Genomic DNA, 12,832 nt, shown 5'->3' with positions numbered 1-12,832 from the left:
AATGACAAATGGGCAAATGATTTGAACAGTTTTTGGATAAAGAAATCAAAGCCACATATAGGTACATGAAAAAATGCTTTAAATCACTACTGATAAGGAAAATGCAAACCAAAACATTTCTGAGGTATCATCTCACACTCATCAGATTGGCTAAAATGGCAAAAGGGCAAAATGATAAATGTTGAAGATATGGGAAAGAGGGGATGCTATTATACTGTTGGTGGAACTGTGAACTGATCCAACCACTTTAAAAAGCATTTTGGAATTATGCCCAGAGAACTATAAAACTGTGTATATCTTTAGATCCAGCAATACCATTGCTGAATGAATGCTACGTGAGATAATGAAATGAGTAGAATCTAGAGAACATTATATATAGCTATACATTTAAGATTTGAAAAATAACTCATGAATGTTCACTTCCAGAGAAAAGTGGAAACACAAATAACATAATATATATGTGTGTATGTATACATATACATACACACACACACACATATATATATCTGCTGGATGACGCCTTCTGTGGTGGAAGGGCTGAATAAATAAATAAATTAAAATTTTAAAAATTTAAATTTAAAATTAATGATAAAAATTGTTTTCACATTTAATTGGAAAAAATAAGATATATATTTTTAAAAATAATCAAATTAGCAATATTTTCACAGCTTACCCAAAATAAGGTCCAAATCCAATATTTCATTATGATTTTAAAGCAGTATGTAAAACTAAAATCCTTGTTCCATAATATTTAGAGTGTATATTTTTTAACCTGAATTCTAAATAAAGGTACAAAAAAGACTATACTTTTCTAAGTATCTTATGTCACATTATCATGTTACATAAATAGGCAAAGAACTGTATTTAATATGTATGAATCATACAGAGCCATATAGTGTATCACATTTACTATATTTGTATACAATTAAAGATGGCACTCTTTCCACTTAAAGGAAAACACAGTCACGTCGTATTTTGAAGTGATTTTTAAAAAGTGCTTTTATACGAAATTTAAATACATTTTACTTTGAGTTTCCTTCCATTTTAAATTTTATCATGTCATTATGTATAGTTTTTCACAAATGTAACATTGAATGAGATATAGTGTCATGAAGATAATGATCATGAACTTGGAAAGACTAAGAGATAGTGGAGGACAAAAGGTACTGATGGGTTACAAAGAGTTGAACATGACTGAATGACAGAACAACCAAAAAAAATGGACCTTTAATGATGAATATTCACATTAAACCTTTTGTACAGTTTAGACTATAAAAAGAGAAAACATCCCCCTGTTGATTTCTATTTATTTAGTTATTTTTGAAAGATAGTATGCTTTGATCCATATCCATCCAACTCCAACAGTCCTTTCTCTAAAGTTGGATAGCATTCCCCATTACAAGTCTTTCAGGTTTGTCCTAGATCATTGCATTGCCAAATTTTCACAGTTGATCATTGTACAACATTGCTGTCACTTTGTACAATGTTCACCCAGTTCTGCTTATTTCGTTTTGCATCAGTTCATGAAGATCTTTCCAGCTTTTTCTGAAATCATCTTGCTTATCATTTTTATAGCATAATGTTATTCCATCCCTAACATATACCACAATCTGTTCAGCCATTCTCCCAACTGATGGACATCTCATTAATTTCATTTCTTTACTACCACAAAAAGAACTGCTATAAATATTTTTTATAAATCAATCCTTTCTTCATATATTATCTCTTAGAGATACAGACCCAGTAGTGCTAATACAGGATCAAAGTGCATACACAGTTTTATAGCACTTTGGGTAGAGTTCCAAACTGCCTTCCAGAATGGTTAGATCACCTCACAGCTCCACCAACAATGTACTAGTGTCCCAATTTTGCCCCTCCAACATTTATCATTTCCCATTACTGTCATATTTGGATTATTTTACCATATGATTATTTATAGCTTTGTTTTTTATCTGAAAATTACTTAAGACAAAATATTTGAGAGTTCCTTTTTTCTTTCCAAAAATGATAGTGGATGACTTTACTGATTAAAGATGAAATTCTGAAAATTAATTAAAAAAAAAACAACCTCCCTTTTCTGTTCTGTAAAACAAAGGGTTTGAACCAAATTACCTCAAAGGTCACTTCCATCTCTAAACGGATTATCTGAATCTGTGATTATCTGAACCCATGGTACTCTGCTTGTGAGGCTACGTGACTTCTGACAAGAATTCCTTCTCATCCCTTTTCAATCTCATCTTTTTTCCCTTGATCCCAGGGTAGAGTGTCTTGACTCACCCTACTATCACTATAACAGTTTGAGTCAAAGGGAGGAGTGAACTCCAAGGTTTTGTCATCACACTTGCCCCACCTAATTGGTAGTTGGAGAGCCTAGTTGTTAGCCTCAAAAAATTGCTATTATAAGGTTCCAACTTGCCTTTCAAAATTTTAGGTCTTAGACTATAATTCATATCATAATAACTGACATTCGAATAACACCTAAAATTTTGTGACTGTTTTACACACATTATTTCATTTGATCCTTACAACAATCCCCTAAATTAAGTACTATACACATTATTATCCTCATTTTACAAATGAAGAAGCTAAAGGAGGCTTGGTGAGGTTAATTGACTTAGGCTTGATCACATAGCAATTAAGTATCATGGGCAGGATTCCAACCCATGTCCAGAAAGAATACAGGGAACCCACCAACCAAGTTAGATTTTCAAAAGGCATGAGAAGCAAAGACAGGTAGCATAAGACAGCCACAAAAACATACACAGTTCCATCAAATGGTTCCATCAAATGCTGTCTGGATGCCAAAACTCAGAAGCAAAGAGCAAGGAAAGCTAAGGAAAACAAAAGAGATATGTTTTAGGGTTTTTTTTTTTGTTTGTTTTTTAAATTATGCTGGGGAGAGTGCAGAAGGGGATAGATCACTATTCTGGGTAAATGGAACAGTGATAATTAGTGATGGAAAAAAAAAGTAAAGTCTCTTGATTCCTATCTTCCTTTGGTTTTCTCTTTAAAGAAGTTGTATCTTTGGATTGGTAAGTATGGAACTAAAATAGCTAATAAATAATTGAAATCCTAGATAGTGACCCTGGGCAAGTCACTTAACTCCAATTGCCTAGACTTTACTGCTCTTCTGCCTTGGAGCCAGTATATAGTATTGATTCTAAGATAGAAAAGAAAGGTTATATTTAAAATAAAAATTTTTTTTAACTTTGAAAGAGCACTTAGTTACTCCTAAAAAATTTAAGTTACCTGGTCAAGGGGAACTACAACCTTTAGGTACTTGAAAAAAAAAAAGACAAACCAAATCAATGATTTTTGAATGATAATAAAGAATTAGAGAAGTTCCATCAGACTAGCAAAGAATATATGTATATATATGCTCCCAGTTTTAGGAAAAGGGAAGAGAATGGAATCTGCTAACTAGAAAGGTTAGTGACTTTGACTTTTATTTCTGAGAAAATCCTAGAATATATTATTAAAGGGATTGTTAGTAGACATGGAAAAAAAGGAAGAAGTGATTATAAAGATCCAACATGGCTACAACAAAAACAGGTCATTCCTGACTAACTTCATTTCCTTTTTTGGCAATCATTAAACTAGGAGATCAGGGTATAGGTATAATTTTTGACAAAGAATTTGATAGTTATTTCATATATTCTTATGGAAAATGTGGAGAAGCATGCACTGTACTAGATGATAATACATAGATAGATATGAAACTGCTTGAATGGTTAAATCTAAGTTACATCTCAACTTTGGCTCCAGAGCATTGCCCCAAGGCTTTCTGCTGTTGTATATTTTCATCAATAACTTGTCTAAGGGAAGGATTAATATACTTATCAATGTTTCAGATGAAATAAAATTGGTAGGGATAATGAACACATAGAATGACAGGCTCCTAGAAGATTTGGACAGATCAGGCCACAGCCAGGATAATAAAATTTAATTAGCATAAACATGAAATCTTACAGCTAGGTAAGCTTACAGTGGATAGAATGCTGAGCCTCCATGGAATCAGGAAGTTCAAATCCATACTCAGACTTACTAGCTGTGTGACCTTAGTCAAGTCACTTAATCCTAGTTTCCTCAGTTTCTTCCATTGTAAAATGAGCTATAAAAAGGAGTTCCAGGATCTACCAAAAAAAAATCAATTTCACAATTACAAAATGGAAGTGAGAGCAGTTTATCTGAAAAAAAAATTGAGCTGTTTAAGGTACTGAAAGTTTAACATGAGTAAATATACAACATAATAAGTCAAAAAAGATGCTTTGCAACTGAATTGCATTAAGAGATGTTTCTTGTTATTTCTGATCCTTCATGACCCCATTTGAAAAATGATTGAAAAAAATGACTGAACAACAACAAGAAAAGCAGGTTTATGTTCTGTAAATGGTAACTTAGTGTCCTGGGAATTAGGAAATCAAGAAGCAGGACTTACTAGTCATAAAACTTAAAAACATGAAAGTATACAGTGCTATCTTCAGTTAAGAGATCAATAAAAATAATTTTGTTTATTTCAGTACTCTGATTTATCATTTCAGTGTATTGGGTTACAAAATGTAACCCTTTGGCACTTTCCCAACAGTTGAGACTCTTCTCATCTATGAGTGTCCATGAGTTTTCAATAAAACTTGTATCCAATATGAAAACAAACAAAGTGGGTTGGAAGAATTAGTTGAAAGAAATGGAAGGTCATGCAGCAAAAGCTAATGGCAGATGATGTCTTTAAAGGGCATATGTTAAAGTAGGCTTCTAGTCCTGTTCTGCAAAGGAAGACACAACACTGATACTGAAAAGAAGGAAAAGTGCGACAGAATTGCCTCTCTTCTAAGGGGCATCAGCCCTTTATCCTTTGGAGTTCTTAGAAGAGAAAGAAAGAGAAGAGAGGGGCTTCTGTAGTCACCAGAGCCTTCTAATCCAACATCCAAGGGATAATGTCAAAAACCAGAGTCATCCCCTTAGTTCCTCATCTCCTGAAATATACTCCCTCTTCCAAGTTACTTCTTGGATTCCTTCTTTCATTCATGGCTCTGCTCAAGCACAACGACTTCCTTGAAGCCTTTCAGTATACTCCCAGCAGGAGCCAATAACTCTTTCCCTTCTCCGATATTCTAATATATATTATATGTTCAAGTATCTCTCCTTGGCCAACTTTATGCCCAACCCTTCATTATGCTGTATATTTCCCAAGTAATACTGTGAAGTGCTAGAGGGTCTGTCAAGGGAGCACTGTCTTTGTTTGAGATCTAGCATTTTGTAGTAATCAATAAGTGTTGTTGAATTGAATCTGTTCTATACATGAATAGAAAAACCATGGAAAGGTTTAATGGGGGAATGAGCCTTAACAAAGTGTAGATTCCTTGTGTGGGATGGCCAGAAACACACCCTCACTAACTCAGACACCTCTGTAGCTAGGATAATGATGACTAGATTTTTTGCTTTCTTTGTCAATCAATCAAAAAACATTTATTAATCACACACTCTGTGCCCGACATGGTACTAGTGCTGAGAATACAAGAAAGAGATGACAGTCCCAGAATTCAAGGAGTTTCCAGTTTACAAATAAGATCATATACAGGATAAATGTTGTTGAGGTTGTTTTTTTTCAGTTGCATCTGTTATGATTAAAAATGATAAAGATTGATATAATAATAGAAATTAGTATTTTAATTAAAGCCATGGCCATGTTGGTAAAATATATATGACCGCACCTATCTTTTATAATTACCACCGGAGCCCATCCTGTCCCTGCATCAGTCAGCTCCTCAGGAAGATCAAGAGACCTTTCTTTCGGCCCTCCTCCCATTTAAACTGTCCTATGCGTGGGAACGTAGGCGCCCAAAGAACTGGAAACCAGAAACCCGTTGGACCACGGAAAATGTAGTTTGATAGTCCCCACGTGTCCATAGAAAATTTGCTAGACACTTCCAAATAGCACTTCTCGGAATTTAAAACAAACACATCTAACTTCCTCACCCTATCTGTAGTTTTTTTTTTTTTTTTGGTAGAGATCCTCGAGTGGTTTGCCATTTCCTTCTCCAGCTTATTTTACAGATATGGGAACTGAGGCAAAAGGGTGAAATGGGTGAAGCCAAGATGGAGGAGTAACTAGAGCAGCAGCTCCATTTTTACCACAAAAATCTTCTCTGACCAATATTAAAATATGGCCACAAAACAAATATAGGAGTAAAAGAAACAAGGAGACAGAGTGAAACAACTTACAAGAAAAGAAAAACCGGTAGGTAGATACCATCTGGGGAGTTGAGGTAAAAGGAGAACAGAGCCAGCAAGAGGCTATAGCAAGTAGTGAAGAGCAAGTCAAGAGCAAACCACAACTCCCCCAGATCCACCCCCACACACATCTGTAGTCACAGGTTACACACTTAATCCCAAGGTAAAATTCAGATGCTGAGATCTTGCCTGGGCAAATAGTAGTCCAAGTCAACTCACACAACTGGACCTGTGGAGAAGTTTAGAGTCCCAGCCCAGGGCAATCTAGGCTGAAGGGGGCTGACCAGTGTGGGCCCAGAGCAAATCCAGGATCCTAGTCTGGGTTTGGGATGAGGACATAATCCATGATTTGGGGTGAGGACACAGTTCTCAGGAGGAACCCCCCCACACACAATCCCCTGGATCTTTTTGCCCAAAACTAAGGGTGGAGTTCCAAGACAGGGCAATCAAGGGTGTGCCTGATTAAATCAAGAACACCTTGAGACCAAAAACTTAAATTTAAGCCTGGGACTAGAATTTGATCAGCCCCTGACCTGATCCAGTTCAGAGTGAGATCAAAAGCTTATACCTAAGCCTGATGAAAGTCTAAGCTATCAGAATCTCAAGGATCAATTGAATCAGCAGGGGGAGGGGGCTCTCAGAGCAATTAAGCAAACTTAATTAATTATACTGTTTAGTATTGTTGTTTAACAACTAATAAATTTGCTTAGTAACTATTTACAATTAAATTCATTTCAGTGCAGCTTTTTTCACTTTGCATTATTATGGTATTTCTAGATTTCTTTGTACTCTTCATAGTTGTTAGACTTTAACCAAATGATACTATGCCTGCATTATCATAATTTATTTAACTATTCTATTATTGGATATTTGTTTCTTCAGTTTTTTGCAATTACTTATCATAATTCTATGAAAACAGTTTTTTGTTTTGTTTTTGATAACATAACACTTTCAGGGCATATGCCAAACAATGGAATAACTGGGTCAAAGAGTAGAATTATTTTTAGAACTTTTACTTTAATTTTTGTAGCTTCAATTGCATATTAACCTAAAGCTTTCAGAAAGGTACAAGAATACCTTCAACATTGATTTTTGTTGTTTTTAATTATTTTTGCCAGTTTGATGACTATGAGATGATGGCTCAATTTGTTTTGTTTTGAAGCATTCAAATCACATAATTTAGTCCAACCTTCTCTTCTACAAAAGAGGAAACTGATACTGAGAGTTTAGGTCTTGTTTTCACAACTTAGATCATATAGCTAATTTGGGACTGAGCCAAACCTAGACCTTTAAAATTTCATTAGTCCCATTCTTACTTCTTTACATCATACCCCTACAGAGGCATACTGTTATAGTCAGAATAGTACTGGTCATGATGAGTCAGGACACCTAAGTTCACCTCTGTGACCAACCATCTTCAGTGGCTCCCTAAGCCTGTTTCCTCAGTCAAATACGCACTGTAGCTGCCACAGGATGAACAGGAAATAATTAAAGGAACAAAGGCTAAAAGCCAATCCCTCTCTAGGACCAGGACTCCTGTCTCCTTCCCAGAGTTCTTTTGGTTCTTGTTTAAGAGCAGAACACTTGGTGTTTGGAACCTCTAGGGAGTATACACTTTTCATAATATCTTGATATCTTGCCTTAAAGGGAACTGGGGGTGTTTTTACCTGTCACACTGCTTCTATTGGACATCTGGTACTGGGACTTTCTTCCAAGCAGCCAAGGGGATAGGAAAGGACAGAGAGAGGTCAACTATCTGGAATTAGTTCCAGCTTCAGAAAGGAGAATGAATTTGGCTCTAGCCTCCCAACATTAATAACCTGAGGAGTCCGGCACCTTTTTAACTCACCACAGTTGTGGTCCCATCTCTTCTTCCCCTTAGTTCTAGAATCCTCTGCTTGTAGAGGGATTTAATGTGCTTGTTTTATTGAATTCTAGAATAGAATATTTTCTAATTCCCAGCAAACTTAAATGTTATTATCTAGAAAAATTATGGTTTCTTTAATGATAACAAGAGAAAATACCCCTCCTCCAGTTTCTCTTATTAGCGCTCACTATCTCTTTCAAACCTTGCCCCTCTCTGGTATCAGATGACCTTTTTTCTTTCTTTTTTTTTTTTTTAATCTTTTTTTCCCCACCTAATTAACATTGTCTCTTATGTGAAGTTAGTAAGAACAATTTTGCCTTAGAACAGCCTTAAATCCCCATGTAATATAAATTCGTGACTCATTCATGATTAAAAACATGAATAGCAGCAAGTTCTTTGTAATGGATTAGTACATTTAACCATAATTTAAGACTCTTAAATAAAAGTATTCTTGATAGATTTTTATAATAGAAAAAATCATAATGAACAGCTAGAGTCATGTTCCCTATTTACCAAGCTAGAAACTGATAAAGTGAAAGAAATATTGACTATAATAATTGATTCGATTTGTTTGATACATAACAATAATCCTTTGTGTCCAAAAGCAACTGAACTCAGCTCTAACTTGCACCAACAGGGTCTAGACTGAGAATAGTCCTATGAACTTTTCCTGATAAGATGATCATTATCTCACCAGGAAGGGTTCCAAAGAGTTCCAGATAAGTTAACTGTTATCAACCTCTCCTCTAGACCCCAAAAGTCACTCCCAGGAGCTAAAAATTTGCTCTTACACTCTGTCCCTTAAGGCACAAAATCTGTTTTTTTCTTTATTCTCTTCCTCATCTTTCAAACAATAAAAGCTAGCTAATCTCTGCATGTAGTGGGCTCCTCTCCTCAGAGAGGAGTCTGCTGAGAATACATTAAAATATATACCATTTGCTTCTTCCTCAGTTTCTTGTGTCTTTCTCTTGCACAATCTGACTTCAGTTCTTGAGGTTAGACACCCTGGAAGGTAGTTGAGTTGACAGAAGACAACACATCTTCAAGAATCAAGTCAAATCTCAACTCTTTCATGATGTCTTCATTCTTGGAACTGTTCTGGGCTCTCAGTGGTAAAAAGATTTTTTTAATGTCTTGGGGGCATCTGGATGGCTCACTGGGTAGAGTCAAACCTAGAATTGAGAGGTCAGGGGTTCAAACTGTCCTAGTTGTGTGACCCTGGGCAAATCACTAGCCCCAATTGTCTAATCCTTAACACTGTTCTGCCTAGGAACTAATATACAGTATTGATTCTAAGACAGAAGATAAGAACTTAAAAAAAAAAAAAAAGCCTTGCCTAAAAGACAGAAATGGTCTAGAAGTCAGATTTGGGGGAGCACTATGAACTTGAGGAGAGGACAATAGGACATCTAGAGGAAATGAGCATGAGTGGAAGCAGAACTAGACGTGGAGATTTCCCAGTTGTGTCAATGACATTACCAGGATGGCCAGTGGAAATCTATACATTGAAAAAGGGAACTGAACCCAAGATATTTTTAATCACAAATCAGCTAGAGTGTTGGACCTAGGGTCATGAAGCCCTTAGTTTAAATCTGACACTTAGTGTGATTCTGAACCATTTACTAAACTTCACCCTAATTTCATCCTCTGTAAAATGGAAATAATAACACCTACCTCCCAGGATGGTTGTCAGGATAAAATAAGGTGATATTTGTAAAGATTACCAACCTTACAGAATTATATAAAGACCAGCTATAGAAGCATTCACACTACTGGGGAATAATTCCCATTCCTCCCAACCTTCTTTCTTCATCATTCAACCCGAACCCAGGTAAAGTACTTATCCTAGTGATCAATCAAAAGCATGTATTATTGTACCCACTATGTGTTAAGCACTGTGCTAGGCAATAGGAAAACAAAGACAGAAATGAGACAATTCTTACACTAAAAGAACTCGAATTCTGATTCTAACAATTGTTTATTCCTGATAGGCTTTAGAAAACCTGACCAATCTCATGTTTCTAGCCTGATTTCAGGTTTGTTGGGCCTATTTTTCCTCAGATCCTGACTTGTGTTTCCAGCACAATCTGTTCCTTTTTTCCTAATTCTTAATTACTGTTCTGACTTGATGGTATTGGTTTGGCCCTGGACAATTTCAATTTCCTTGAATTCATTTAATTATACCAAATTAGTAGAAAAAGCCTGATTCTCTTCCTCATCTCTCATTTTCTGAGTTCTGGTCCTGAGATCTAGTGATGATCTAATAAAACCCTCTCCTTATTTAGATGAAGAAGTTAAGAAGTTATATAGAAGAAGAGTCTCAGGGAAGTTAAGTGACTAATATTATGAGTAAAGTTAAGTTCCTGCAGAGAGCACAAGCATGGGACAGCAGAGTAAGAAATTCTAGAATTCTACTGGAGAGAGCCAGTGAGCTTATGCTGGAGATTTCATTTTCTCTTTACCTGGGGAGGGACTAAATACCTTCCTTTGCTAGCTGTGGTATATCTGGACTTCTCCATCCTACCTGCTTTCTTGTTGCCTGATTGAACCATCTATTGAGCTTCCTGAGTGATCCTGTACAGCTGAGCCATCTGATGTGAGAATCTGGTTGAGATCCTTTTGGATCCAAAACCTCTTCTTGGGCCCTGTCCTGCCTAGCTGCTTAACTACCTCCATTACCACCAAAAGGGGAGTTGGTTTGGGTTAGTGTAGGATATTTATATTAGTGTCTGGGTCTCTAGATAGATAGGTGAGCTCAGTCTAGGGATAAATCCATAAAGATTCCTGGTGACAGGACATTTAGATCTTGTGGGGTTTTAGATAGATACGTTTAGCTTAAGTTGTCCAACTACCTTCTTACCTTTCCCTTGTTAAAATTAAACAACTTGTATATATAATCTTTGTGAGTGTGTGCCTTCTCAGGGTCTTGCTCTGCCAGCCCTGTGTTTAGGTGGCCTTCCTAGAACCCAGGTTACTCTTCTGATACTGGCCTAAATAACATTCGATCCATTCCCCAAACCCACCTTATTTGACTACCCAGGGTCAAAGAACAGAGGTTTTGAAACTAGTTATCTAAAACAAAATCCTGAGTAACTTGGTGATAAAAGAAATGAAAACAGACATAATTAATACAAGCCTTTCTGCTTGAGTCTGGGGGCAGTTAGGCAGAGCACCAGGCTTGAAGTCAGAAAGACTTGAATTCAAAGGCAACCTTAGACACTTAATACCTGTGTGACTCTGGGCAAATCATATTTGCCTCAGTTTCCTCATATGTAAAATGTGCTAGAGGAGGAAATGGCAAACCACTCCAATATCTTTGCCAAGAAAATTCCAAATGGGGTCATGGAGAGTCAGACTTGACAGAAAAATAACAACTGAAGGAGAAGCTTTGCACAGAGAAGAGTTTTGGAATGTTGCAGAGAGACTTGAAAGACAGGAGTAACAGTTGGAAGAATCAGCAGGGGGCTTCTGGGAAAAGAACTGGAGGAGGGGAGTTTTCATCTCTGGACCCTGACCTGGATGGACAAAGCTGATTACCTCGCCTCAGGATTTGATCCTTGGATACCTGAGGATTTCCCAACATTTCCCTTGAACCTGAAAGACCTGAGAGTTGCCTGTTTCTCCTGGACAACTACTAAAGAGGTCTGGCAGGATTTTTACAGCAGCTTAAGGAACTGTGCCCGGAAAGCACGCTGAGCCAGCCTGAAGATGAGTCACTCTCTGCAAGTTTTAGAAAAGGCATTGCAACCAGTCAGTTAGATTAGGTTAGCAGAGAGAAGGAAGATAGAAATCAAGAACCTTTTCTGGCCTGAGCCTTTGGCTTTGGCTAAAACCAAAGAGACTCCATACCATACTTCTGATATACTAAGGCTTTCTAGTTCCCAGTCTCCAAGCCCATTCCTGATCCTGATTCATTAAACCACCCTGTTGATTATCAACTAAACACAGTCAGATTAGATCTCTGGAAAATAACTGGGAAGGGTGAGGGGCTAAAGGGGAAAACCAAGAAGGGAGTTCTAGTAGGTTTCAGTTATGCAAAACCCCAGACCGTCCACCATTACTGTCTTCCCTGGCAGGGGCTGTTCTCAGAAGGGATGTCTTGGGGGCCAGGAAATTTGCTAAGCCCTGGCAAAACGCCAACACCATACCCCATAGAAGTCCTTTATCTGAATACTGGTTCCTGTCTCTCCCTGTTCTCAATTCCATCACAGGGACAACCCTCTTGAAGTCCTCTGGTTAAAGGGGAGGGTGAGCCCAGCTAGGCTTCAACACACACCCAGACTAGCAAACTAAAACATCTTTAGAGTTCTCCCTCTATAGTTTTAACACAACTGAAGATGTAAGAGGTTTGCTGATGACTAGGTATAATCTAGGTATGTTTTCTTCTCTGGGGACCCATATAGCTATCATCTGGATAATCATTCAACACATTTTTTATACTACCATCTCTAATCAGAAGAGATTTGGTTCTCACACCAAAAATATTCCTCCTAATCAGATTTAGTTTAATCTGAACTATAGGCCAACAAAACAAAATGTCTCACCAAAAAAAAAAAATTATTGGAAAGGTAGTTTCCTCCAACAACATCTGTTGCATAGATATCTCTGTTAATAACATGAAAGTGAACAGTTGTGATTGATGACTGCTTTAAGTGTGCTTGTCATCAAGAGCTTAAAGTAAGGAGGGATAGAAATAGTAAAGATCAAGGTCAAAGGCAACAGTAAACATTAAGG

This window comes from Gracilinanus agilis, chromosome 1 (genome assembly GCF_016433145.1).
Source record: "Gracilinanus agilis isolate LMUSP501 chromosome 1, AgileGrace, whole genome shotgun sequence".
NCBI classification, from domain to species: domain Eukaryota; kingdom Metazoa; phylum Chordata; class Mammalia; order Didelphimorphia; family Didelphidae; genus Gracilinanus; species Gracilinanus agilis.
The sequence above is the reverse complement of the archived record's forward strand: the minus strand, read 5'-3'. Positions refer to the sequence as shown.